The sequence below is a fragment of the Anser cygnoides genome, chromosome 1, assembly GCF_040182565.1.
Source record: "Anser cygnoides isolate HZ-2024a breed goose chromosome 1, Taihu_goose_T2T_genome, whole genome shotgun sequence".
Lineage (NCBI taxonomy): Eukaryota > Metazoa > Chordata > Aves > Anseriformes > Anatidae > Anser > Anser cygnoides.
In genome coordinates, this window is record NC_089873.1 from 19,715,966 (window position 1) to 19,740,245 (window position 24,280).

A 24,280-nucleotide genomic window follows, 5' to 3' on the forward strand; every position below is an offset into this window, starting at 1 on the left:
TTTCATTAATAAGTGTTGAAAAATATACATATACACCTGAAATGCAGATATGCATAGAATAAACATAGAATATTAGAAGTGATGTCCTCAAAAGTGGAACTACTCATACTGACCTTCTCTCTTCTGAGAAACTGTATTTTCCTAACATTTTGATAAAGCAGAATTCAACCATCAGTTGGTACACATGGCTTTTATTTCACATTTGGATTGTAGAGACTATGCAAATGATCACTAATTGCTCTCTGGAGAGCTGTGTGCCCCCTTTTTGATCTATGTATTTTCCCTGTTCATTCTTCTGAGAGTACAGAAATACTGGAGGAATTGCACAGCATGTAGTTTGAAAAAAGGTTTTGAAAGAGAAGATGCTTAGGAATGTAAAGTGTATCACATTTGAATTCCTCAGTGTTTTATGTATGGACATATAGTACAACTTGGGGAAACGTTATATGATATTTTTAACTGCACAACTCAATAATTGCTTTTGATTAAACTTTTTATTTATTTACACTGACAAAATGTTTATAATCCATTATTTCTCAATGGGTATAGTCAGTTGAGTATAAGATATATTCTGAATCCTAACTCAGTTGCTAACATTTTCAAAAACAGATTACACTTCAATTGTTCTCTAAACCATTCCAAAGATTGAAAGCCACAGTCATTCTTCACAAAAGAAACAATCATTTACACAAAACGCAGTAAACATTAGAACTCCATTTGGTAACCTCAAAGCATAAAATAAGTTTAGCATTTCACAGCCACCCCAATGTTGTTCACATGCTGAAACTACTGTTGTGACCCCTGGATCACTTAGGAAATAGGTGTAGCAGGAAACTTTAAGTTTGCAACTCTAACTAAAATTGGGAGCTTCCTCCTTACCTCTCAGTTTTTAAATATACAGGTAAGACTCTATCAATATTCAAAGTGGTATTACTTATTATTTCTATGTCTGTCCACTTTTAAAATACAGCCATCTGTTCTTCTCTTCTTCTATAGCAATATGAAAAATCTCTTGTGCAATATTCTATTGTCCAAAGGCAGTACTCCCATGGTGATCTGTAACACAATTGTTAAGAGATTATATGGCCCCTGTGGACACAAAGAAATAAACCAAATTAATGATTTATATTTTAACAGCTTTTTTGTCTTAAGACAAAATTTCATTGTTTAAGAAATTTACTTACAAAACAGTCAATCTTTAAAATATATGCAGCTTCACAGTTGCTAGCATAAATTAATTATGAAAATACCATTACCCTAAAGGAAAAAGACACTGACCTAGCATGTGATCATGTAATTAAATTATGCCCCTCAGCTTCGATATTATACTAAAAATACATGCAGCTATAGTAACAAATGCTCCAGGATTAAACAAGTCTGGCAATTAGAATAAAAAATTATTCTTTCCTAAAATCACTGGAAACATGTTAGTGTACAAGAAGAAAATTTAACTCTAAAGCAGTATGAACAGCTCTTATTACACTTGTTGAAGTAACATCATCAGTTAATGTTAATGTAACACTGTGCAGATCCTTGACTTGTGGAAACTGACCTAATCTTATTAAGGACAATGGAAGTATACTAATTTATGTTAGCCGAGAATCTGTCCTCAGGGCTTTGTTCTCTTGTATTTATCTATCCATGGAGCTCTAAATAACACTTTATCAATAATAAGAAGTATATTTCCTGAGGATTTCAGTCATCTGCAGCTTTGAGAAGTCTTGTTTCAAACATATTCTCTTCATAGACAGAGCCATAGCTATCAGTGTTTTCCTAATTGTATAATTCCTAGGAAATTTCAGCAAAACAAATGTGTTGTGTTGTCTTATCTTTCTTGTGTTCTTGCAGATGAGAGAAAAATATCTGTCAGGAGGTCAGGCCCAATCAATAACCTGGATCTTCAGTGGGTCAAATATCTTCAACCTATGTACCAACTGGTTGACATACTCTGTTTAAACACAAACAGCGGAAAGACATTGACAACATTTGGTAACAACTCAAAGGCTTATCTCAAGTTCCAAATTTTTCACTGTATTCATTAAAACTGTTCAAAGTCTTGGCTGACCAAGATGCAGTTCCAGAAGTTTTTTCATATGAAAATTGATGAATGAATGAATAATACTCCAGTTCATTCTAAACATATTTTAGATACACTCTTTGAATCTGAATTTTTTGAGCACAATCAAGATTGGAATGAACTTCCAATGGATGGAAAACCCTGCTTATGCAGGATTTCCATTTCACTCAAGTCTAAAAAACACAAGTATTTTGAAAATTAATCCCCCACTATTTAATTGAAACATCAAAGACATGCTCTCAAATTCTGCCTTCGGGAGCTAATAAGTTTTGCTGATGGTTTTGGAAGTTGCTTATGTTGCTAAGTGTTGTTCTGAAAGAGTAAAAATGTTGTGTAACTTAACATACCAGTAGATTTTCACTTTCACTTTTATCTTAGACCTCAACACTCATACATATAGACATGCAGTTATTGACTTTCTTCCCTCCATAGGTTTGTGTCAAAGTACTTGACTGAATACTGTACTAGAAACTGTAGATTTTCATGAACATAGGTAAATCAAATTTTTACATAATAAGAAACTACATTAAAACCTCTACCCTGCAAAGTCTGATAGCACAACTAAGAGACCAATTTGTGCAGGTTTGTACTGGGTCTGGCTGGGATATTAACTTTCCCCACAGCAGTCCATAGAGTGTTGTGCTCTGCACTTGTACCTAGAACAGCATTGATATCACACCAATATTTTGTCTGTTATTGAGCAGAGCTAGTGCAACATCAAGACTCTCTCCAACCTCCACCCCCTACTCCCTCAGCCAGTAGGGGTGGGGGAGGAGTAAGAAGTGGAGAGGGGACATCACCAGGGCAGCTGACCTAAACCAGCCAAAGTGATATTCCTTACCACATGGTGTCATACTCAGCAAGAAACGCTGGTAAAGGAGAAGGAAAAGGCTCTTGTTATGAAAAAGTCTGTCCTCCCAAACAATCAATATGCGTATTGCTGCCTTGATTCCCAAGATGTGGCTGAACATTGCTCATTGATGGGAAGTAGAGAATGATTGTTTTTTTTTCTCTCTCTTCGCTTCCACACTTTTTTTTCCCCTCTTTCTTTTCTCTTTAATTAAATTATCCTTATCTCAACCTTCAGGCTTTCTTCTTTCCCATCATAGTTTCTCACCACCACCACCCCCAGCAACCCCCAACCCTCCCCCCCCCCATTGAGGAGGGGGAGTGATAGAGAGGTTTTGTGTAGTTTAGCCATCCATTTGGGTGAAGTCACAAGGTTATCTATATGCAAGAGAGATGAGAATGAGAGTAGCTAGCAGAAACCCCTCAGAGAAGCTGTGCTAGGAGGAAGTGCAGAAGTAGCTTCAGATACTTTCATTTTGTAGGAGTAACCTCATCACAGTTTCTTCCTCAGTAATCTTGGTTACATCATAAGAAAACAGTGTGTGCCACAGTTTACATTCCTTCCAGCCAGTGGTGCCCAAAATATTCTGTTTGGGGCATCTGGCAACAAAACAGAATTTAACATTATACCATGCATCTTTAACAAGCTAGATTTGGATTATTGCTAATCACTTGTAGCAAGAGATCTTAATATCATAAGATACCACCAAATGAAAATTGAATATGAGAAGAAAAACCTTACATATTCCTTGAAGGCAATGAAAAGGCTGCCTGTGATATTAGGCATTGTACATATTGGTTCGATGCAATTTGTATTGAGAGCCCAGATGTGACAACGGTGATCATTGTTTTTGACATTATTAATAATTCATATCTACATATTCAGAAATCTAATTTGTTTGATCATCTCCATTATTATGACAGGTTTTCAAAACTTTTGATGGTCATGGGGGAACATGGGGAACATTAATAGACAGAAAAAACACTCTTAGAATTATAAATGTATTGTATGCTTTATATCTAACAGCTAAAAATGGCATCTAATATTTTCCCTGAGACTTCTGGCACATTGGAGATATAAATAGCTTTTCTGGAAAGCATTTAAATGTCAGGGTAAGATCACTAGCTCGTAGTTCTAGACATTCATTTCAATAAATATTTCCAAATTTCATGAACTCAAGGCAATATTCATGAAGTATAAAGTATGAAACTATTGTTGCATTTCATGATGCATTATAAAGATTTAAATATTCCACTGAAAAAAAATATTTTGCTTTATATCAAAAGTTTTCTTCACTCAAATATTTATGAAAATATGAGTTAAAATTCCTGTTTTAATGTAGAGATTTTTTTTTTTTTTTAACTCAGGCATGACTCCTTCATTAAAAAAGATAATCTGTATTCCCAAGTGCACAGTTCTGTTGTTTTGATCTTTAATATCACAGAGAAGCTGACAGAAAAATGGAGCACTGCACTGCAAAAATTGTAAAATGATCTTAATTAATTTCCTTCCTATCATTTAAGAGGAGGAATTCCACTTCATGGTAAAGTATTTATGTTTGTAGGTAAGGCATGCATTTTAATATATTCAATAAGTCTTGAAGGATGTCCAGGGAATTCATTAAAGGCCATGACCCTGAGTAAACTTTATTTAGCCTGGAGGTTACTGAAATAATGTAGTGTTTTGGGAAGGTGATAGTATGACTGCAGAATACTAAACACTTAAATATATATAGTATATATATATATATATATATATATAAAAGTGGCTTGACAATTCACCTTTTTTTTTTTTTTTCTTTTTACTCCAGATACTTTTTAATTCAGTAGCAAAGTAGCTACAAGGAGACTATAGAGAACAAGAGAACATGAAGGACACAGTTATTCGTATTTGGCTGAACATTTATTTTGTATATGCAATGACTGTCATTTACACACTCATTAAGTCATCAACATATACAAGAATGATATGATGAAGAGGAAAGCTTAAAGAAGACAATAAGATCTGGGGGAGTTTAAGGGGTTGTTTCTAGGTGAATTCACTCTATACCATTAAGAACTGAAAACGCAGATGTCGTCTGCTCAAAACTGGGATCCGGTAAAACCTGGGGGGTAAATGTTCTGTACAAAGTCACCAAATGAAAAAAAAATGTAGAGCCTTGTAGCAATAGGCTGAAATAACTTGATCTCTTTTATTTTCTCTTTAGTTTAACTTTTTCTCAATAAAAAAAAATGAATAAATAAATAAATATTGGCTTTTATGCTAACAGCTTTCTCATGGACCTTTCAAAAGTTTTTAGAAATGCATTTGGAGATTTAGAGGAATTATTTTTATGCCAATATTAAGAACAAGTTAGCTTGTATAATCCATTATTAAAATTTGTGGTTCTATGCAATCACTCAGCTATGCTGCTGACTAAGTGGTGTTTCTGGCTATGAGAGTAGAGTGACATAAATATTCTCAGAGGAGAATCACAGAATCACAGAATAGCAAACAAGATGCAGTGAATAATTCAGATGTGGATAACAGAGAAATGTTTGACACTCTTGATGAGAACTAGTTCATTTAAACTGCAGGGGCACTAACAGAAAACCTTCATTATATTGAAAAATCCCGTGCCTTAGATATTTTTAACTTTTGAGATAACTTACATATTTATATGAATCTTCTTATTTCATGCCTATATCTACTTACTTTAATTTTATGGACAGTTATTAACTGTCACACTGAAACAACTGATTGATAACACAGTTGAATGACTTTCTTCTAGCAAGTATCATGCATTTTGTTTTACATGTTCTCAAGGATGTTTGTGAGAAAAGATAAGTAATCTTAAAATTGGTAAATTGTTTTTATCTCAAGAAGGCTGGGGGGAGGGTAAGAAAGATCTATTTTATAAAACCACAATATTATCCATGTAAAAAGTCTTGCAGAGGAGACTATTTTTATTGTGCCCTCTCTCCCCTTCTCTCCCCCGCCCATGTAATGTTGATTTTTTCAGTTTAGATACTATTGACCAACATGCATGGGAGATTACCAGACATAATACATAACTATCTATACTAAGTTGAACATGTTTAACTCCCTCATTTTTAAATTTTGCAAAGAAAGAAAGTACAATAGACATTCATAATCTGTCCAAGAGGACAATGTGATGAACCATGTATTGCTCTTGTCTGCTGTGGTGAGGACAGATCTTCAAGGTAATGCTGAAAGTAGCTCCACTGTCCTCCCTGAAGTACTCAGCCTCTGGATGTTGTTAGCATTACTGAATATATTCAGAATGTACGGTAATAGAATTAAAAAAAGAATTAACTAACTTTAGCACTGTTTTTTTCTAGGCCTGGGTCTGCTTCCTCAAGTAAAGTTGTTCCTCACTTAACTTAGATCTGTAAAAAGGGTATGTTTGATGGAGTGCACGTGTGGTCCAGATACAACTGGCTGCTGAAGGACTCAACTCCTTGCAGTTGCTCTTGGCAATTCAAAGAAGTCTCAGTGCAGGTTTAATTTCAGTTTTAATTAATAGTCTTCAGAAAAATAATTTAAATTAAAAAAATATAACAATTAGTAACTCAATTACCTTTTCTTATTTTATGAATTTCTGATAATAAAGGTCTCATAGATTACTATTGTCGTTAATCATTACTTTTTCTTTTTCAGACCAATTTAAGATAAAACCTTTGTTCTTTGCGCAGTTCATATTGAATTACGCCTCCCATTTTATTCCAGAAGATTTTAACAGGCTAGGAGGACATGGCAATTTTCTAATGCTACTTTTATTACCAGAATTTGCATATCCTTTTTTACTGAACTGTGAAATCAGCATTACAAATTCAAGTAAGCTACAGTTTCCAAACATGAAAAATAATTATGAGGCCTAAATAAAATCAGGCATAAGATCACATTTGTTGGATCTCCTGATATTATTTTGAACACAGCCCTGTACTGAAATCAGGTTCTTGAAGAGTAATGTTTTATATAAAATGATTTTAAAAATATAACCCTTTATTGTTTGGCATCAGAAGAATACAGGAACACTAATATGGTAAGGATTAACACACTACATATATGCACAAACAATAGTAAAGAGGACTCAAAACATTATATAGTAGAGCTTTTACATATTAACTTGGAAGGGTCGCTGAAGACCGTTGTATGTGACTTCAAAAATAATGTGAAAATGCACAGTGTAGAGAATTAACTCTTTAAACTCCTCTGATCTCAGATCGAGAAGCAATTTCCTGACTGATAAGAGTAGCAAATATCTGTGGACTCTTTTGCTGTGCTTCATCATTTATTAGAGCTATCTTTCACAAACGGACTTTGGAAACTGACAGTCTCTCTGAAAACATCTAAGCAGACCACCAGTGACATTAAAGGCCTTATATTTGTTAGAGGGTATGCAGATGTTCTGTGGCTTGTCATAAATTTGGGTTTGTAATGGTCTTTACGATCTTCCTTCTAGGTAATACCTATTATAATCACCATATTGGCAAGCTGACATGATGAGCCACTCCAGTCACATTTTTCTGTTACAAATCTATTTTTGACACATTTTTAGAATATTAAGCAGATGACATCTAACTCTGATTGAAACTAAATTCTAAGATTTAAACATTCCTTTATAACACTGTATCTCCAATCAAATTTTTGAGATATTTCTTATTTTTCCAGAACAGGTGACTGGATGATTTCAGAGTATTTGTTAAAATTCGATTGAGCCTGGCTCTTGTTATTAAAGTCTCCTGACTATAATCTTGCTTTGAACAGAAAACATATGAATTATCATAGAGTTAGGGAACAATTCTAGTTGGGAGGGACTCAAAGAAGATCCCAGGTAAAACCTAATGTTTAAATCTCAACTACGAAGTCAGAGAAGGTTGCACAGAGTTTTAACCTGTTTGATCTTGAAAACCTCTGTGAAGGTGTTTCCCCCTACAGACACACTTCTCACCTTTGGTCTGGCCGTTGCCTTGCTGGCTGGTCATTGCAGCCAAGGCCTTGCTCAGCCAAATAGTGACCACAATATTGGCTCAAGCTGGGTGCTGGAGAAACTGACAGACAGACATCTTGTTCAGCAGCTGAGGGCCAATGGAGCACAGACACACAAAAACAACAACAACAAATTACTATTAGTCCATTATCTTACCCAATAAATAGCAAGCCAATGGGCTAAGAGCCCTCTGAGCTCTTCTGCACAGCAGCTGGATGCACAGCAGGATTTCCCCTTGAGTTGGGACACCTCTCAAGGTCACACCTGCTGCGGTCACTCCTTATGAGAGATACCTTGATACAACAGATCCTTAAAAAGTAATTAATAGCTTGCTAAAATTTGAGAGACTCACTAAAATTATATCTTTGATTGTGTACATATAACCCTTAGCTATGAACCACTGACCAAATCTGGGACTAGAAGTGGATTCAGCCACACCATTACCTCTTCTGTTCAAGGAGTTTGGAAAACAAGCAGGGTCCACTCTGCACCTTGTGACTGAAAAGGAGGGTCTTCCTGACTCATCTGACTTACCCTGTACTCTATACAGTAAATAATCAGGAGCAACTTGCCATCTCAAATCTGGCTAAGTTGCTGTCTTAATTACAACTAAGCTTTGTTAGACTACTACATCATATCAATATATGTATTGCTGCTTCCCTATTATGAGTAAAGTATATAATTTCACCCGTAACAGTCTATGAGGGTGGATAGAAAGTGGTCAAACACTTCTGCAGTTCTTGAGTGTCTTAGTGACTATGGTGGATTGCCTCGGCTGGCTGCCAGACATCCACCCAACCATTGTCTCATACCCCCTCTTCAACAGGACAAAGAAAGAAAATTAGCCAGAAAAAGCTCACAGGTAAAGATAAGGACAGGGAGACTAATTAACAATTATCATCACAGCTGAAAAAGACTCCACTTGGGGGAAATTAGTTTACTGCCAATTTAAAAAAGGCTTGGCTGGTGAGAAACAAGGGCAAATTAAAACAATGCTTTCTCCTACCCCTATTATTTCCAGGCTTAACCTCACTCTTTCATTCCCAGTTCCTCATGCAAATATTGCAGGGGAACAGAGGGTTGTGGCAGCAGCATCCCCCAGCCTGGGCAGAGACCCCTGGTCCTCAGGCATAGTGCCAATGGGATTCCAAGAGGGATTACCAGAACCACTATATGAGGAGGCTGCTCTTAACATCCCAATTTAAAATTACTAGTTCAGTTGTGGATAAATCTGAATATATAAGGAAATGCTATGATTTTTTAAATTATTATTTTATTTTTCTCCCCCTGTAGAGAAATAATGAACATAGAATGGTTTTAACAGTACTTTCAGAAGCAGAAGGAATAGCAACAATATTTAACAAAAACAATACATAACAAATACAGGGTAACACATATATAGCTTTAAAATACTTTACCCTCTTTTTATCCCAATACACTTGTGTCTCCTTAACAGCAATAGCTTCCCCTCTAATTAAGGGGTTTTGAATAATTAGGTTCAGTTGAATGTAATTAGCTTCCAGCTGGTAGTGCTTATCTAAGTTGCATTGAATAGTATTGAATTCCATAAGGAGAAAAATCAAAAACTTCTTTTCTACTTGACACTAGTCACTGACAATAGCCAGTGTTTTCTGTTCCAATTCCTCTTGACTTCTAGACATATTTACCACTGTTGGATTGCCCACTTGGTATCACAGGGAGCTTGTAATAGTAAATTTGTTGGGTCTTAGTACTAGGCATGCTGCTTGTTTTTGACTTGAAAGCTTTACTAAGTGTCTGAGTCTTCAGGTTTCTGACCTAGCTCACCTCCTCCTCAGGGACATAAAACAGTTTTATTGTTAAGATTTGTCATTACTGGCTGCCTCACAAGTAAAGGTTTCAAAGAGAAAATGTGAAATATAACTAGTTGTCCCTGGATAATAGTAGAGTGTCGGTAGACGCAGGTCTCAATCATGCAGTTCTAAGGCTACAGAAATTGTTCATTATAAAGTGTCCTCCCTGCATTTCTACTGAACCTTCCACAGGTTCATGAGGTTCTTTAGAGCATGTTTCAAATTCACTTACTTTAAGAACTGTAGTTAATTCTTTCACTGAAGGAATATTGTATTAATTCTTGATGTAGCTGCAGGCACATGGCTGGATTTGTAATCTTTTTTCTCAGTAGTGTTTAGTTCTTGTTTTACCCACCAAATTATTGGTGTATCTGTTCTATTATTGACTTTCAAAAGCTCTGTATTCTTTTGCATTTTCTGCTTTCCATCTCTAAGTCTATCTTTCAGGTTTAATCCTTATTTACCACAGTGAAATTCTCAAGTATTAAGTTCTTTTAGTTTTGTAAGTCTCCCTATACAAAATCCTCCTTTTAACTCCCTTTTGAATGATTTGAATTATTTGAATGTATCAGAACACTAAAGCATCTAAAAGAAATTCTATCTACGGAACTGTCTTCTCTGGACTTTCCTCATTCTCTTTCTGGTCCTGACTTTTATTCTTTCAACTCTCCTGTCCTTTATGTTCTGTTAATTTTCATCCTTCATATCTGCTGTTTGGGAATGGTTGTGATATAGATTAGGAGAATGTTTGCTAGATCATCTTTAAGGCTTGTATAAAAGTAACAAAGCATTTTCATTACTACTTGAATTTTCTTTCCAATGTAAATAGAATTCTTCCTAGATTAATCATAATTAAAACAAGAAAAAAAAAATTAGTTTAAATAAGAAAAGCTATATTCTTTACTATTGTATGTGTATATGCATATGTATTCCCAGGAATATAAAATAGGGGAAAAAATGGTATGCAATATTTTTGTAAAGGGCAAGCTGGAAATCCTTGTAAGAATTTTTCCCAACAGACTTGTTCCACCCTTTGTTAACCTACTTCTTTGTTCTTTTCTAGCCTATACAAGTGTGTAGAACTGGTTTATAGGATTTTTGATTTTGTATCTGAGTGGATCAGTTTCAGAGTCATATGTGCTTGTCAGAAATAAATTATTAGAAAAGAAATCAAATACATGAGTTTTGTATCTCTTTCCAAATGGACAGTATTCATACTAACTTTTTTTTTTTTTTTTTTTTATCCTATAAAAGCTTCCCTTTCAAACTTTGCTCTGGCTTGTTAAAGGTTTTATATCTGTGGTCTCATGTAACTATAGTGGTAGGTCACATGTAACATCTTTAAAAGGAAAGAAGTAACCTCTTAAGGTTCCTACGATGGACTTTAATGTAAGCTAGAAAGGTGAATGAGTAAGTTAACTTCTTGTTAAAGTGTTAGACTGCAGAGTGAACAGATAGGGTATCTGACACAAGCAATAATCTGTGTTGTCATAACTGACTTCTTTTTGAATGAATGAAATAGATTCATTTCTAGGTATATTTCACATAAATTAATTTTAACATAATACAGATCCTAAGTTAGTCCTTTACTTTGAAGCTTACAGATATATGAAGCAAGAGAAATAAACTCTGGTGTTTTCTTCCACTTTTGAAATAAAGTATAGAATAATTCTCCATTCTTGTGAGACCCTACCTGGAGTACTGCATTCAGCTCTGGAGCCCCCAGCATAAGAAAGACATGGACATATTAGAGAGAGTCCAGAGGAGGGCCTCAAGGATAGCGAGACAGATGTAGTATAGCTCTTATGAAAAAAGGCTGTTGTAGTTGGGGTTTTACAGCCTGGAGGAGGGATGGCTCCAGGGAGACCTTACAACAGCCTTCCAGTACTTAAAGGGAGCCAACAGGAAAGGTGGGGAGGGACTCTTACTCAGGAGTGTTGTGATAGGACAAGGAGTGATGGCTTTAAACTAAAAGAGGGTAGGTTTAAATTCAACATTATGAAGTAATTCTTCATTATGGGGGTGGTGAGGCACTGGAACAGGTTGAACAGAGAAGCTGTGGATGCCCCATCCCTGGAAGTGTTCAAGGCCAGGTTAGTTGGGGCTTTGGGTAATCTGGTCTAGTGCCCATGGCAGGGGGGTTGGAACTAGATGATATTTAAGGTCCCTTCCAACCCAAACCATTCAATGATTCTATAAAAACGTATAAGAGCTATCCTTTTATAAATGATCAGATTATGAGATACTAAAAGTTTAATGGGGTTACCTATACTTTGGGATTTACTTATTAAGAAAATTGTGAGAGTATTTGCTCTCTAATACTTTATGTTCACATTCCTTTTTATGAAAAAAATAAACCAAAGGTGAAAGCATTTACAGTTTTCAGTTATTTAATTGAAAACAATATCTAATGCTTCTTGAATGTTGCAAACAAAGTAAGGACTCAATACCATGTCGTTGAATACATTAAAATATATTTAAAATACAGTATACAGGATGTCCTACTCCCTTTGCAGTAAAACAGAACAGAATGTGGAACTCTGTGATGAGTCTCTGAATTGGAGAAGTGTAAATGTAGCCAAAGCTATTCTTCAATAGCCAAAACTACATATTTAGAATACAATGTCTAGAAATAATTTCTGTGTTCCGAAGCTTCTCTTCTTTCTCAATCACTGTGGAAAAAAGCACCAAACTGTCTAATAATCCAGTCAATAATCAAGACATTATCTTCAGCTTGGACCACTCTTTACTGAAACTGTTTTTAAATGGTACCTCTCTTTTTCTGTAACCTCACCAATACAGTTTTGACTGCATAACGTTGCACACAGAAGCACCTCAGCTCTCAAGCTGCTTGTATTTAGGATTGTAAAACATTATTTTCCCTAAGACTGAAAAATGATTGTCTTTATGCACCTATCCGGAATACATCAAATGTCTCCTAATTCTCTTAAATATACATAAAATCATTTTCTGTCTTACTGGCCAACATTGCCATTGTTAGTTTGACACTCTCTTGGCAGCCTGTTTCCATCTCCTGACTCATTTGCTAAGTTTTTGCATAGAAAGTATTGAGAGGGTCCAAGTCCGTGCTTAAAACTCTTAAGTGTTACAACAAGAAAAATAATTAAAAGAAAATATTTTTCAGTAGGCACCACATAATTACTTGGCTGTAAACAGACTAGTGCGTGTGGACTATGCAGATTATAAAGCTAAGGCAAATAAGAAAGTTATTTTCTACCAGATGCTACTGAAAATCAAAGCAACTGATGTCTCCAGCTGGTATGCATTTTTAATTGTACTTCAGCAGTATCTAATTGCAAATGAACTTGTTTATTTTATTACAGTCAAAATCTTGTTCATGGGCAAAAAGAAAACATAGCATATGTATAAGCAGATATATGTACACAAACATGTAAAACCAAGAATATATATGTTTATAATATGGATGTGTAAAACTAAAAATTATTGTTAGTATAATTGAAATCTTAACAGTAATCATTATTAGTCTGGATCCAAATTATACAGACATTGAAAGATTAGTAGCGTAGTTAAAACTGTTATACATACAATTCTTGGTTTCTACTCCTTCATTGTGAAAAGGAAGAGTTTGTGCGTTCTCATTTCATATATAACATGTAAACTATTTTATTATGTGGTCAAGTGTAATTTTAAACAGACTTATCTTTTGTTGAAATTGTTAATTCTCTTCATTGCAGTTAACAACAGGTAAAATCATCTCCTTTTTAAGATTTTCCCTCAGTTGTCAGCCTATTTTTGCTTTCTCTAAAATGTTCACATGTACAGCTTATATATTATATATATACATTATATATATATATGTAATATAATATATATATATTATATATATTCCTTTATGGAGAGAGCGGACATTGCAAAAACTGCTCCTAACCTTCAGGTGATTTTTAAAGATTAAACTTCAGATGTCTAGTTCTTCTCTGAAATATCTAAATAGGAATAATATGGGGGTTATATTATTTTCTAAGACCACATGATTGGTACATTCTGCCAACCAATATAAAAATGGATTGATTGCTGATAATATTCTGCTTCATATGCTGCTGCTAAATATTTAAAGACAGGCATAGTAACAGACTACTTTCAGCAGGTGTTGTGGTTTAACCCGGCTGGCAGCTAAACACCACACAGCCGTTCGCTCACCCTCCCCCCTCCCTCTCTGGGATGGGGGGAGAGAAACGGGAAAGTGAAGCCTGTGAGTTGAGATAAAGACAGTTTATTAAGACAGGAAAATAATAATAACAATAATAATAATAATAGTGATAATGGTAATAGTATTAACAATAATAATGTGTAAGAAAACAAGTGATGCACAATGCAATTGCTCACCACCCGCTGACCGATGCCCAGCCTATCCCCGAGCAGCCGGCCCCCCCACCCCGGCCAGCCACCCCTATATATTGTTTAGCATGACGTCAGATGGTATGGAATACCCCTTTGGCCAGTTTGGGTCAGCTGTCCTGGGTCTGTCCCCTCCCAGCTCCTGCTGCACCCCCAGCCTGCTCGCTGGCAGGACAGAGCGAGAAGCCGAAAAGTCCTTGGCCTGGTGTAAACACTGCTCTGCAACAATTAAAACATCAGCATGTTATCAGCGCTCTTCTCATCCTAATCCAAAACATAGCACCCTACCAGCTACTATGAGGGAACATTAACTCTGTCCTAACTGGAACCAGGACAGCAGGCTCAGCTAAGTCCAGGATTTCTATTTGCAGATTTCTGTGACAAGGAATTAAAGCAAAGAGGCAGAGACTTTTCTGAAAAATTCTCACTTTTTGAAGTTTTATTGGATTTATGTGGTAAGGTTTTGGTAGTGGGTGGCTGAAGGGGTGGCCTCTGTGAGAAGAGTCCAGCAGCTGCCCCATGTCACATAAGGGACAGTTTCAGTTGAATCCGAAAGAGAACCACAGCTGCCCAGAGCCAAGCCAATAAGTGATGTTGTTTGCGTCCCTGGAAGAGCATATTTAAGAAAGAGAAATAAACTACTGCACAGCAGCAGCTGAGAGAGAGGAGTGAGAACCAGCCCTGCAGACACCAAGGTCAGTGCAGAAGGAGGGCAGGAGGTGCCTCAGGCACAAAGCAACAGTTCCCCTGTGGCCTGTGGAGAGGCCCCTGGTGGAGCAGGCTGTCCCCCTGCAGCCCATGGGTCCCACACGGAGCAGATCTCCACGCTGCAGCCCGTGGAGGAGCCCCCGGTGGAGCAGGTGGATGTGGCCTGGACGAGGCTGAGGCCCATGGAGAGCCCCCGCAGGAGCAGGCCCCGGGCTGGAGCTGCAGCCCGTGGAGAGGAGCCCACACAGGAGCAGGGAGTCTGGGGGGAGCTGCTGCCCGTGGGGGACCCATGCTGGAGCAGTTTGCTACTGAGGGACGGACCCCGTGGTACGGAGCCATGTGGGAGCAGTACTTGAAGAGCTGCTGCCTGTAGGAAGCCCACGCAGGATCAGTTCAGCAAGGACGGCATCCCGTGGGAGGGACCCCACGTGGAGCAGGGGCAGAGAGTGACCGTGAAGGAGCGGCAGCGATGAAGCGTCAGGGACCGACCAAAGCATCAGGGACTGACCGCAGCCCCCATTCCCCTGCACCACTGAGGTGGAGGATGTAGAAGATGGATGGATGGCGGATGGGGGGAAGGTGTTTTTACTGTTTGTTTGTTTCTCACTGCTCGACCTTGTTAATAATAGGTAATAAATCTCATTAATCTCCCTATGTCGTCTGTTTTGCTTATGACAGTAATTTGTGAGTGATCTCCCTGTCCTTATGTCAACCCTTGAGCCCTTTTCATCATATTTTCTCTCCCTTTCCCTTTGAGGAGGGTATGTGTGTGTGTATGTGAAAGAATAGTTGTTGAGCTCAGCTGCCAGCTGAGTAGAAACACCATAGGACACAACCCCTTTTTGTTTTTAAGAGACTCAATATGCTTATGACCCTTCCCCCACCCCCCCCCCAAAAAAAAAAAAAAAGTGAAGAACCCTTTTATTTGTTTGTTTGTTTGTTTATTTAAAGCAGAGAGCTGGATATGGCTTTCCACTTCCCAGGCAGTTTGCACATAACTAGCCAATATTAAGTCAGTCTTTAATCACTAGCTTACAGAAACTAACTCTGTTGCACTCGTTTCTACAAACTAGGAAATGTCTTCCTGAAACAATCAATTTTACTCTCAGCCAGATACATAAGTGATTTTTAGCTTAATTTCCCAAAGGTAAATGAGCAGCTCTCATTTATTTAGTACAAGCCTAAAAGAATATTTTAATTGTTGCCTCCCATACCTGGAGATGTGTGGATGTAGCATTAAGGGACATACTTTAGTGATGGGACTCAGTGGATCACATTGATGGTTGGATTTCATGATCGTGAGGGTCTTTTCTAAATGATTCTATGATTTTATGATTTCAAAGTTCTTGGAAGTGCCACGTAATGGCACTTATTTTCTAGCCAGCCCAAATAAAATTGCCCAGTCTTAAAATCGGATCTTAAACCCAATCTTAAAATCAGATTATTCAAACTCATTTTTTTCATATATAGAATTTACCTCTATATATTTTAAAGGATATATTATTACTTAATTTCCCAGTAACAAAGATGATGTCAGATTTTTTGTTTTGTAGTTCTTTTAATGTATTTTTCTCAACTTAGATTCAGATTGACAGTATGGACTCTGCTAAAATGCTCTACTTCAGTTTGCTTTCTGGTGTTAGTTCTCAAAGGAATCCTGTATAATGAATTCTAAGCAGTATTTTAGACAAAGAAAATCATACTGAGTAAATAGAATGCATAATTGTGTTCAGTGATAAGAATTCAAGTGCATTCTTTTCTTTCTTCTTAAATTGCTAATATTCCCTAGGAACCATCTTGTTGTGAATGAGATCCTGTTTCTCTTTTTCTAATCATTTGTCTTTATTCATTACAGCTGTTCTAATTACACAGCAAAATGTTTTTGAGTTTGCATTTTTAGAATATTTTATCTATTGTGCAGAATACGTCAGGGGTTATAATAACCCAAAGCTGATTAGACTTCAAGGTGTGAAGATGTCAAATGACTATTGTCTGCAGTAGATGCAATGAGACAGTTAATCATCTGTCTATGAAGAAGAAGAAAAAAAAAAAAAGATAATTGGGGAAAAGGGGGAGGGAAGGAAGTAATTCTAGAGAGATATTTGCTTATATTGTTTTTTGTCTTGCTTATCTGAGTGTTCTGGTTGCCAGATGGATTCCATAAACTGTCTGATGTTTTCATGGTACTTGCTGCATGTAATGATCAGAAAGGCTAACCATTTTACAGTAGTATAAATAGATTTATAATTTTGAACATGTATTAAAAAAAATATATTGCATGTTTAGTGATATTTTTTTTCTTTAGGACCATGCAAAAATCACAATAACAGCTAGTGCTGAAAGAACAGAAAAACACAACAAATTTAAAAAAAAAAAAAAAAAAAGAGAGAGAAAAGTACTAAAAGATAACTTGAATTAAAATGACAAAATTAGTGTGATCCCCCTGGGGATAAAAAGCTTTTAATAATAACCTTCTTATTTTCTGTCTAAAGGTGTCATAGGTCTCTTATACAGGAAGTATTACAGTTGCTGTTTTGGTAATGAAAGATTGTTGGTGATGGTATTCCAAAACAAGAGCAGGCAATGGTAAGTTTTTGCAGAAAAATTTTTGTTTTGTTTCCTCAGTAAGGCAACAAAGATTATGTCTTGATAAAGATTTATAAACCACATTTTTTTTGGCTTTAATATCAAATTCCCTCCAGCTAGAGACAGAAAACTGACTCGTGTACCATGAGGAGGAAACAGGACCCAAGTAGATTTACAAAGTTCTGCTAGAGTTTAGTCATGATCATGACACCCACCTCCTCTCCATTAGGGAAATGAGAGGGAGAGGGCACCCCAACAACCCCCCTAAAATTTGCAGTAGTGTATTATTTAATTTGCAAGAAAATGCTATGCAAACATGTCAAATTATATCATTTCATTTGTCCTAACTCATCTTTGCTCATTACCATTCACAGTGAAGTTTCCAGCATGGGACAGGTGCAGGCCTAAGGTTATCTCCAGTCTTTTCTTTTGTTGTGTCACCTTGAGACCTTGCTCATCTCCAGAATTGAAGTTACCTCAGAACAGGGTTTTTGGTGTTTTGGCACATAATCTGTTTGTTGCTTGTAAGCATCCCACAAAAGTGCTTAGGCCTTTGTTTACAGCTCTCAGACAAAGTGATCAGTTCCTGGCTTTCAGGAAGAAAAGTTAACTCTTTCCTTGCAGATCAGACAACACCAGAGCAGGACAGAGCAATTAACCCTTTTCTAACACTATTTAAGCCCTGTAGTTAGCCTCATATATTTGATTTTCGTTCCTAAGAAAAATGTGGAAAAAATGGAAGAAAACTGGATTCTGCAACAGCATATGCATACTTACCTCTAGGAGAATTTCAAAATGTGGTTGGTAATGATCAAAACTGATTTATGTGTGCTGACTATATTCCTGAATATCACTCTTAAATTTTGAGAGAGTTTTATGTCTCTCCTGGAAGCCTGTAGTTATGCATCCTCATATAGCACTTCATTTCAAATGTCTGCAGCCATGCTAAGGATAGCAAGTTATGTATACCTGTCCTTCAACTGATGGATAGATAGGGTGCAGCAGTAATGTTTGTCTGTCTTGCAACTAAATAGTGTGTTCTAAGCATGACTGCTACACTGGACAATAATTTTAGTTGCTGAACTATGTCTCTCCTTAGTTTTTATGGAAGTTTTTATAAGGATGTCCTGACTACGTAAAGAGATATCTAATTGTCAGTATTCTTTGGCCATTTAACCTGTAGGCAGCAGAGCTTAATTTCATGGAAAAAACAAACTAAAACAAAAAACTTGTTAGTTTGCAATAACAGGTGAGACAAATGACTGATACAAAAATAGGCAAATACTTCATGTATTTTTTAAGACATTCTGAAACCATCACTGACTGCATTGGGGAAAAAATACAGAGGTATCTCTGATTCTAGATATTTGTGTCTAAGGTTGTCATATTGATTTTCATGTAGTCAAGAAAGGTAAGTGGGAATCTCCCCTCAGCCAAAATTCCTTTTGTACTAATAGTTTAGTTAGCCAACTTCTGTATGTTAAAAGTTAAGTGGATTCCCAAATAATAATTCTTTCATATATTATTGCAGACATCTTAGATCCTTTGGGCATTATCAGCATATAAATTCAAAAAATAAAAAAGAAAAAAAAGAAAAAAAGAGAGAGAATCTATACAACTCAATGGGAGGCATTTTTTTCCTTAGTTAGGAAAAAAAAAAAGTTGTAGAAATTCGATTTCAGGAGCACTCTGAGGTTGTTTAAACCTGAAGAATTAAATAGATTTCACTAAAGCAACTGAGTTATCAGACAGCAGGGACTTCACTGTCTGGACCCCATCCAACAGCTCCTGAGAGAGGGAACAGGACAGGACTCTGGGAGCCCAGCTCAGCTGAACAGTCCGTGTTGACAAGGTAGGTCCAAGGCCAGGCTAGGGTACCAGCCCACAGATGGGCCCAGCTTAGCAGGCACATGGCTGCAAGGCAGAGGAAGATGTAGTTCAGGTGGGCCCAAGGTAAGAACCTGAGCTAAAAATGGCTCCCCAGAGCAGGGATCAGCCCTGGCCGTGGCTGACTCACAAGATCTGAGAGCCTCTCCCTAGTCACCAGCTGTGCTTGCTTGGTACAAGGCCCCAGTAGCCAAAGTCCCAGGAGTGGGGAGGATGTATGCAGGGTCCTCCCTCTAGGTGTAAAAGGCTGAATGATAGAAGAGATTTGTTATGCTGAAATAGCATTTGGGATGTGCAGGATAGAGAGGAAGAAAACTTACTAAGTAATCTGCTCAAAGGAACAACTGCTCTGTTTGGTCCATTAGGTGTTACAAAGGTGACACAAAAATTCAAAAGTGTAAGGGGGAGAGCGGTCTCAATTTGGATGTGTTGTTTTGTTTTATTTTGTTTTTATTTTTTTAAACACATCTGGTGTCCTCTAAATATGTAGCTTTAATCAGAGTGAAACTATGAATCATGTAGACTCCAGATTCCAGGGTCTATCATTCTGATGGTTGGATCATTTAATTTTAGCTGTGCATATTGCTTCTTCTTATAACAATGGATCTTTGCTAACTTCACACATCCACAGTCCTAATTTTCTGTCTCATTATTATCTGCATTTAAAATGGAAGGGCCAAAATATTTTAATATTTTTCTCTTGCTGCAGAGCACAATATTTTGCAGCTCTTCATTTACCTTTGGCTTTCAGAACTTCTGTGATTCTGCTTTGTGGAAAGTGGTTGAAGTTTCAGACAGAGTGGTGACCTCATTTCTATCCCTTCTCTCACTTTCTTTTGATGTACCTGGGTGTTTAAACACTTCCTTTTGCTGCAGAGCATAAGACTTTGGAGCAGAAGTTTCTTAATACTTAGATAATGAAGTCCTTGATATAGTAGCACCTTGGGCGCTCTTACTCTTTCTGCTCTTTTCTATCTCTGTAAAGACTTTCATATTGTATTCACATTATTTTTTTTCCTTTTACTCTGATGGCCCTGTTTAATCTATTCCAGCTATGATACTGTATCACAGCAGCCTCTCTCCAACGTGCTACACCAAAGCTATGCCTGCAATTATCTTTACGGTCATAAAAGCATTTCTAATCTCTACAAAATGCTGTTTTTTAAAAATGTTCTTGATGCTCAGTGTGTGAAAAGACAGATGTAGGTCAATACATGTCACAATTTCTTTCTCTAATGTGGCATTCCAGTTTCATGGTAATGTAAATATTGATTTATTTTTTATTTTTTTTTTTAAAAAGGCTTTTCAAGAAATGACAATGTAAGCTGAGATACAACAGGCATATGAGCACAGTAGGAGCACTAAGGAACTATACCATTTCCTGACTGAATCTGGGACAGTTATGGGTAACATATCAGGAATCCAATTGCAACTAATGCAAATTGCTATAGTCCTATCAACAGTACTAGAGATGCACAGACCATTACTGATGGAAAACCTAGTGCATTGCATGAACTCTTGCTGGTTGTATTGCAGTAACTATTTGTAGGGCTCTCCCTAAGCAGAAGGACCTCCCTGTTCTCTGCTCGTACATGTCTGTGCTGAGGGAAATTCAGTCTGGTTAGGCAGAATTATCTGATAAAATAGTGGTCATTTTCTGGACTGGCTCCAGGAAACTGCATTCTCATGTGCTGTTTTCCAGAAATCAGGGTGCACATCTTGATTCCACCTGTTCCTCCTCTTCTTCTATCTCTACCTGTCTACATGTAACATAGACTTTTGCATCCCTTGTCTGGCCCTTAATATTGTGCTGGTCATTGGTAATTGATATGTATAACTCTATCAGTAAGACTCTGGAATGAAACTCCGTCACTTTCTCACTCTTAAACAATAATCTGATCTACTGAAATAGTACCAATGACTGTTTGCTCTTCCAGTTTATATTTAGAATTAGATATTTATTGGAATGGTGCTTACAGGTTGTAGCTGCACAGCCCTCCAAAATATTATCATTCAATATTAGTAGGACTGTGAATGGTCAGAAATATGAAATAAGACACGGAGGTTTAAGTCAAGAAACTAAAATTTCTTGCTATTCTGACAATTAGGCCACTGTTTGACATTGAGCGTGGCAGTAGTGTTGTCTATAACCCTTTTTCTCCCTTCACTTTTTGCAAATGGAAAAGGCTCAAGTCTCTTATGCTTCTACCTCAATTTTGGTGACACACTTATGAATTTTGTGGTCTTGCTGTAGGTGAGTGGTTAGTATTTGCCAGCCTCTGGAATTCTTATGTTTCTCTTGAGTTGCAGTCATGTCAGTGTGTCTCTTTATTCATCTGATTTAGAATTCTTTCACTGAAAAAAGCTTTTTGACTGCCTGAGAAATTTCTGTTAAGCACTGTACAAGTTTAAATTAAGAAGTTTAATGTGAATAAAATGGAAGGGCAAAGTCTTGATTACAAATTCAGAAATACAAAAGAAAAAAAAAAAATCAGTCCCAGGAAAGAACTTATGTGTTAAACAATCCTTAGCTCTTTCTGGCTTTCATCTCTCTGAGAAAACTCTCCTTCCTACCCCTTCTCTTCTGCCTTACTCCAAAGGTTTTCATAACGCACCTTCTCTCTTTCTTTTTTATGAAACAGCTCCTCCTCCTCTGTCTTTAATCTTACATTCATCCCTGATTCTTTTTCTTAAATAAATTCAGCCATAGAATACATGTAAAGTATGTTTGTGATAATTTTGGTGCTTTTTATCTTTTCTAATCTTTGTAGCTGAGTATCATCTTCCTTTTTACCTTATTCTTGTTCACTCCCAGTGACTGAATTTGTCTCTGCTCCTTCTGGATTCCTCTGAATTTATATTTCTACCCTTTTCCTTAATGTGTTCTTTTGAAGTTAGTAGCACTTCTGCCATTTAAAGCATTACCGTGTTACGCAATAAAATGTTACACAATGTACTCACTGAACTAATATTTGTGCAGATTTATAACTTCTAACTTATTTATAACTTCACTGATATTTGGCATATAGATTTAAATATCTGACAGCATATTGAACATATTTGGAAATTTTTCCTTCTTGTCACCTTTTTATTGTTGCTTATGCTCATGCAATCATGTCTCTTCCTTTGCGTTGTGTTGAGGTTACATAAAAACTATAAGTGGTTTCTTCAAGACAGGCCATTCCAGTATCTTAACTTGGTGTCATGAAGATGAATAGTGCTTGTTGACATCACCTTTAAATTTGGTAAGACAATTATGAAGGATTTTCTGAATGCCAGAGTGGCATGAAGAGTGCTGAAGCAGGTTTACATGTACAAATATAAATTGTTGGAGGTATCTAGCTTATGGCATACATCGACTCCAACAGCAGAAGTTCTTTTCAGGAAAAATACAGGAGAAGGGGGGGGGGGGTTGGGAGAGAGGGAGAGGGAGAGAGAGGAAGGAGAAGGAGGGAGAGAGACAGTGGAATGGGAGAAAAGGGCAGTGGGGGGGGTAAGAGAGGGAGGGGAATGGGGGTAGAGGGGACAGGAAAAGGAATGGGGGAAGGGGGGGGAGGGGGAGGGACAGGGAGGGAGAGGAATGGAGAGAGTGGGAGAGGGAGGAAGTGGGAGGGAGAGGGAGAAAGGAGGGGGGAGTGGGAGAGGGAGCTGCCCTGTGGTCATTTTCAAAGAGCAGTGACAGGACACTCTCCAGTGCAACAGGTTAGGATGGTGAAGATGGCAGTAACGATGATAATTTGTCACCATGTTTTCTACTAGTGCTTTTGATCAGGCCCAACATCCCATTCCAGTCCTCATTGGCTGTTCTTGTTTCTGATGTTGCTGGTGCTGGCTGGAGCATGCCAGCAGGGGCAAGTGTTGCAGAATGGTTGTTAAGCGTCTCTGCACATAAACTTTTGAGTAACAATTGTCAAGTAGTTACATTACTGTTGTTTTCTTGTACCTCGTCTTTGGTTTTCTCTAACATAAAAATTACAAATAAAGAGCTAAAGAGGGGTGGGGAAGATGTGTAATTCTCCTGCCACTGGTAGTTACCTCCCATGAGAACCCATCATAACAGCATTATTGGAGTTTGCAGCTACAAGGCCAAAAGAATTAGAACATGAACAACAGCAGGAGAACAGCAAGGGAAATACTGCTACAGAGTCTCTGGAAAATGCTGCCTCAGCAGCTTAAGCGAAAGTTTACAAAGCTGCAAATAACAAGCCTTTAGATGGTTGTTTTTGTTTTTATCATGAGTTGTCACGGGAATCAGATGCTTCAACATAGGGAAAAAGGAAAAAAAAAAAAAAGAAGGAATTGCTAAACAACAAGGATTTGGAATATGAACCCTGTGGAAGAAAAGTCTACTTTGGTCTTCTTCAATTGTCTTTATGAGTGTGTTATGGCACAGGCAGTTCCAGAATCAGCTGATATCAAGGGCCTGGTGATATTAAAATACTTTAATCAGTCTAAAGTATTTTAATATTCTTATTTATATGTAACAATATTTTTGGAACCTTGTAAATAAAAATGAAGTTAAAGAAATATTATTTATATAAGGTTGCAATGGAATTGCTTTGGTGTCTCAAAGACTTCTTAAAAAAAAAAAATTAATATTTATATAAATCATTTTGTTCTGCCAAAAGTTAAAATGTTACTTCTAGCAGCTTCATCTTTTTTTTTTTCCTCCATAAGCTTTTTTTCCCCCACAAGACAAAAAGTATTCTATTAATTATTTAAGTATACACATAAACACAACATAAAAGAGAGTTGTGTTGTTTGTTGTTTTTTTTGGGGGGGGTGGGGTTGGTTGTTTTTGGTTGGTTGTTTTTTGTTTGTTTTGTTTTGTTTTCCAAGCAGTTTATAAGAAAATATTTTAAAATATTTGTTTGAAGAGGATGGTACAAATACTCTGCACCAGAAGACTAAGCTAGGTATCATGAGGGATTTGATTAGCACTTTTTGATGAAGACAGGTTGATATGTAAC

The 24,280-nt window shown here is 36.9% G+C and overlaps 1 long non-coding RNA gene across 1 annotated transcript; it reads right to left on the minus strand.

Moving 5' to 3' along the window:
• Nucleotides 1–420: 420 nt before the first annotated feature.
• Nucleotides 421–14,155, minus strand: LOC136789671 (uncharacterized). The gene is made up of 3 exons (XR_010828521.1): nucleotides 14,118–14,155; nucleotides 7,882–8,008; nucleotides 421–1,089 (listed from the first exon to the last, which is right to left on the minus strand). It is a non-coding gene; the product is annotated as an uncharacterized lncRNA (long non-coding RNA).
• Nucleotides 14,156–24,280: the final 10,125 nt, after the last annotated feature.